Source organism: Haliotis rubra, unplaced genomic scaffold (assembly GCF_003918875.1).
Source record: "Haliotis rubra isolate DU_JTF1 unplaced genomic scaffold, ASM391887v1 Scf24, whole genome shotgun sequence".
NCBI lineage: Eukaryota > Metazoa > Mollusca > Gastropoda > Lepetellida > Haliotidae > Haliotis > Haliotis rubra.
Window position 1 is genome coordinate 980,432 of NW_025766447.1, and position 5,444 is coordinate 985,875.

At 39.9% G+C, this 5,444-nt stretch overlaps 1 long non-coding RNA gene across 1 annotated transcript; it reads right to left on the reverse strand.

Annotated features, from left to right (window-relative positions):
* Positions 1 to 735: 735 nt before the first annotated feature.
* LOC124278594 lies at positions 736 to 5,383 on the reverse strand. Its single transcript, XR_006899127.1, has 2 exons — positions 1,398 to 5,383; positions 736 to 1,181 (listed from the first exon to the last, which is right to left on the reverse strand). It is a non-coding gene; the product is annotated as an uncharacterized LOC124278594 (long non-coding RNA).
* Between the last annotated feature and the right edge of the window lie 61 nt (positions 5,384 to 5,444).

Genomic DNA, 5,444 nt, shown 5'->3' on the forward strand with positions numbered 1-5,444 from the left:
CTTCACCACAGCGGTAAATGCACGAGATCTGCGTCAAGTCGGGCTTTCCTTTCTATGTACTGTCAGGCGCAGAAGCTGTTCAGTGTCTGGCTAACAGGCGCAGTGTTTGTTACGGTTTGCTGTCTATCTTAATGGCGTCTTGCCCTACTTCAGTGTATAGTGACCATCAACCAGATATGTTGACTTTCTTTGTTATCTTTTATCCCCTATAGGACAGTTACTGTAATCACATAGATATTGATTTGCTCGAAATGTAAAAGGTTCTCGTTGCATCATGTATTGTGGCTCGACTGGACGTAAACGTTATCCAAGCAAGATCACAGTGTTCAATACAAGACAAATCTTATGGATAATAACTTCTTTATTTACTCTTTTTTTTCACAACGTTTCTGGGCTAGTTCTTGCCCCTTCTTCACAGTGGTCAAGTCTAACTTCGATTGACCTGGGCTGCGCCAAGTTTATAATTATTGGAAGTAACACCTACCATCCCATTGTGGTTATTGTAAAATGATGCAGGTGTAAGATATGTGCACTTTGGTGAAGCACATCATGGTATGGTGCATATGGAGGCATAATAATCAGGTACATTCCAGGATCAGCGACTGGATGTCTGGCAGCTACAGGGAAGGAGCTCTTCAAGTGAACTGTTGATCACCACAGATGACTCACATTGCAGCAACTTCTCTAAATGCTGAACAATGTCAGACACACAAATAAGGACACATAACTACAAAATATTATAAGAGATATTTTATTTCACTAGATGAGTTACGTGCATAAAATTATTGGATTGTTTAGATAATGTCTAACATCTGCATATTTCATAAGAATTTGTACAACTTTACCCCCTCGTTCCTAGAACTACAGAATCATGTATCTCACTGGTAGTTGTCCATATCAAGATGATCAGGGTAACTGACAGCAGTCCACACAAAGATAATCCATGTCGACAACTGCAAGTGGTCCACACAAAGATAATCCATGTCGACAACTGCAAGTGGTCCACACAAAGATAATCCATGTCGACAACTGCAACTGGTCCACACAAAGATTATCCAAGTCAACAACTGCAAGGGGTCCACACAAAGATAATCCATGTCGACAACTGGCAGCGTTCCACACAAATATAATCCATGTCGACAACTGGCAGTGTTCCACACAAATATAATCCATGTCGACAACTGGCAGCGTTCCACACAAAGATAATCCATGTCGAAAACTGCAAGTGTTCCACACAAAGATAATCCATGTCAAGTGGTCCACACAAAGATAAAACTGGCAACTGGCAGCGTTCCACACAAAGATAATCCATGTCGACAACTGCAAATGGTCCACACAAAGATAATCCAAGTCAACAACTGCAACTGGTCCACACAAAGATAATCCAAGTCGACAACTGCAAGTGGTCCACACAAAGATAATCCATGTTGACAACTGCCAGAGGTCCACAGAGAGATACTCATGAATCTGGTCCACAAAGATACATATGTAGACAAGTGTGAATTGTCCATGAAAAGATGATTGTGTTGAGAACAATGACTTGTCCACACAATCATCATCAGGCATCACACTCTGGTCCACATGAACATTATCATGTTGTCCACACTAAGGGAAACATGTTGACTTCAACAAAGATAATCCTGTATATCCTTGCTACTAACCAGAGGAGAGCTTACAACTATACATCAAAGGCATATCTATAACAGGTATTCCTGGTTTCATACCCCGGAATCTATGCTGAACAGATAGTGGGAACATGGTAGCTGCAAAACTGCCTGGAATGACTTCAAAAGACTTACCTGTCACTGTGGTAACAGTTTTGTCAATGGCTTTTAATAGTGCTGATTATTCAATCACATTTGGCTTGTATTTACTTGTAAATGGAATATACATATATGTATCAGATTGGTCCCTTGGTAAAAACATTGTACAAAATGAAGATGTCAGTATGAGAACAGGCAGTGTTGTGATGGGATACTGGCAGTACCTACAGGTAGTTAGCTTACCTGGGGTGGTGGGGTTAGCGGTGTGATCGGTGGGGGGAACTTGATGCATAGTTAGATTTGTGGGCGGAACTTTGTAGGCAAGGCTGACAAAATGATTTGGATATTTTGAGACATGTAACTTTCAGGTTGGCCGTATAGTGGACATTTGGAGAGCTAATGTTTAGCTGTTGACAAAAGGGTCTGTGATATAGGGACGATGCAGGTCAGTGAATGTGACTCGGCAAATGTGAGTCATTGTGTGAATGTGTGAGTAAAATTCTTCCCGTATTCTCTGACTTAAAATATTTTATAATCATAGCCCCCTAGCTAAATTATGGAATACTTCAAAATAAAAATTCAAAGTGAACGTTACAGATTAGGGTTATGGTTAAAATGTGCAAGGGTTATGGATGGTAAATATTCCAATGTGGGTCAGGGTCGGTGAAAGTTAGTGGGTGAATGGGGGTGGTGACTGGTGGTCAGTGAATGTCTGTGTGGGTCAAGGCATCAAGGTGAGGGCAACAAGCACTGTGACTTCAAGAACACTGGAGCTGGTCTTAATCTAAGGCTGATGAAGCACCTCCCAGTAGCAGGATGGTCTTTGGAAGGTGGGGCTGCACACTGCATGCTCCCTATAGACATTGCAACTGGCAATTGGGCTGGCAGCCAGTGAGCTCACACCGGGCTGGAGGTTGACATGAACATATTGTGGTCATTGAATATGTGGACGGAAAGAGGCCATGGAATGATGCTTCTGTTGTACACATCTTGCCGACTAGGTATCAGATGTAAAATGACACTGGGAATTTATTACAAACTGCTGCAAAAAGTTAATACTGAACACAACCAGAGACAACTGACGGTGGTGGGGATATGTGATTATGTGACATTCCACAGGATTTGAGCTGACATTATGAAGGCAGATGTAAAAGTGGCCACGCTCTGTACTGACAGCAAAAGGTACTCGTTTAAGTCTCATCCTGGAAAGGTTATAGACAAAGACATGAAGGCACCCTGGTTGCCATGGTTACTGAAATAGCTGAGGGCATGCTGGCATACAAAGGCATGAAAATATAGGCCTCTTACATGACACACATATTCTGCTTCTGATACTAACAAACCTGCATGAAATGGCAATTAGCATATCTATGTAATGAATGAGGATGTCCTGGCAATGCTCAATGGATGCCAGTGGAGAGACACATGACCTCGTGCTACTCTAAGAGACAGGCTATCAGGTAAGGCACTACAATACTTGTCACACCATTTTGATTTCTTCTTTGAAGATAAATGCTTACTGTATCACATTTGAGCAGGGATGATGATTCACGTCTGTCGTGAAAACAATACAGCACTGTTGATGATCTGCATAATGGTAAACACTGAAAAGGGGAGACAACTCAGTATCTACCCTTGTACAATGATATTGATCTGGTCTAAATAAAGGTCATTAGTGTTGAGTTGATAGGGAAATAAACAGCTGAAATTTGTCTATACAATAGCGTGGTCCCAGGTTTGGAAAAGAATGTTTAGCTTGTATGTCAAACACTCGGGCACAAATCAGTTGTCAAATCAGACAAAAGCCAGACAACCTGAGACATGTTAAGAACATTTAGGATCACTGGGGTGTAGAAAAAATAAGGTTTCCAAGAAAAAGTAGTCATGATTTTAGCATGATTAACTTATGGATTTGATGAAAATATATCATCTTTTGCATCACAAACATTTTTATCACATGATTTGACACATGACAATAATTGTCAGTGACAGGTGAAAACACTGGCATCATGTTAATCAGATTGGTGGAATTTGGTTGAAAACATCCTAATGGTTGGCACTGGCTTCGTGTTAGACACTCAAGGTCAGTGTCGAACATGTAAGGACATTCTATGTTCAAGCAAGATGGCGAAGTACCATGTAAGACTCAAGGCAAAGCACTTCAGTCATGTTACAAATACATAAGCACTCCAGTCATATGATAGATACATAAGCACTCCAGTCATATGATAGATACATAAGCACTTCAGTCATGTGACAGATACATAAGCACTTCAGTCATGTGACATGCCACCCATTCATCTGAAGGTGAGTCAGCAAGGGTGTGTGGTGGTGGGTCTTCTTTTGTCTATGGCGTTTTTTAATGCACAGTAGTAAGAAGAAAGTTGACACTCATACATATAACTGCTTTAAAAGAGGATTCTTTAACTGACATAGTCATGACTGCAAATGTCTGACATAACTTTCTGTTCATAGACACAAACTAACAGACAAGGCAAAGAGAACTAAGGGAGGTAACTCTTGCGGCTCTCACACTATACCGGTACCACCAATGGGTCCAAGAACTCAAGCTAAAATAAAGAAAGAGATCAGTTGACTTGTAAATAACATAATGCAAGTTGCTGCACCAGGTTCAATCTTGTGAAAAATATAACCCAAGTTTGTACTGAATATTTCATTTCAAGGGAGATTTCATTTGACGCTTTTAATGTTAGTACCCACGAATTAATTATGTCCATAGGCATCACGGTGGTTACATAATCACAATACATACAAGCGGCGTAAGTAACATTAATGTTCGGACAAAGATCCTTCAATATACAATATTTGGGCACACAAGGCCACAAAGGCCTAAACAGATCATGTACAAGAATAGCAGCCTGTTCTACTTGGGCAGGGCTCAATAGAATTCATGAAGCACACAGCCATTTGGACATACTCCTTTTCTAATCAGAAACATGACCTCTTTAATAGTATGAAGAAATGATAAATATAATAATAAGAAAACCTCTTGCTTTTAACAAATAACTCATTTATCTTGGCAAAAGGTGGTAAGTAGAAAAGATTTGTTCTTTTAATGAGTTTGTGACCTGATAGTATGAGGTACCTAACATGGTGAACAAGTTGTCAATGAAGTGTACTGAGGATGTTATACGCACCAAAATACCACAAAGCATGCTAACATCCCAGCACATAGATAGGAGGATAGCTGCAGTTCACACACACACTGTCACACATGATCACACACACACTCACACATTAACACAGTGAAAGGCAGGAAGATAACACCATGCCAAAAGTAGCCAACAATCTTCAAATACAGATATAGGTATAATATTACTGGTGTATTAATGTGAACACAGGCAATCAATAAAACCATTAAAAACGGGTGTAAATGTACGAAAATATCAGTATTGGTCCCTTTTGAATTATGAATAGCAGAAATATATGGACAAATGGTGTAATGATTTCTGGCCTTAAAAATGGCTGCCACTGGTATAATCTTGTATGGTGACATCAATGTTTCACACTGGTGTCTGGTCTCTGTGCAAAGCTTCAATGTACAAGCAAAAGCTTTGTTTTCAAAACAATTGTTCTCAATTTTAACTTTGTTTTACCATATTACCATATAACAGGATAAATTTTCAGAAAAGATTCAATCCTGAATATAAACGAGCCATT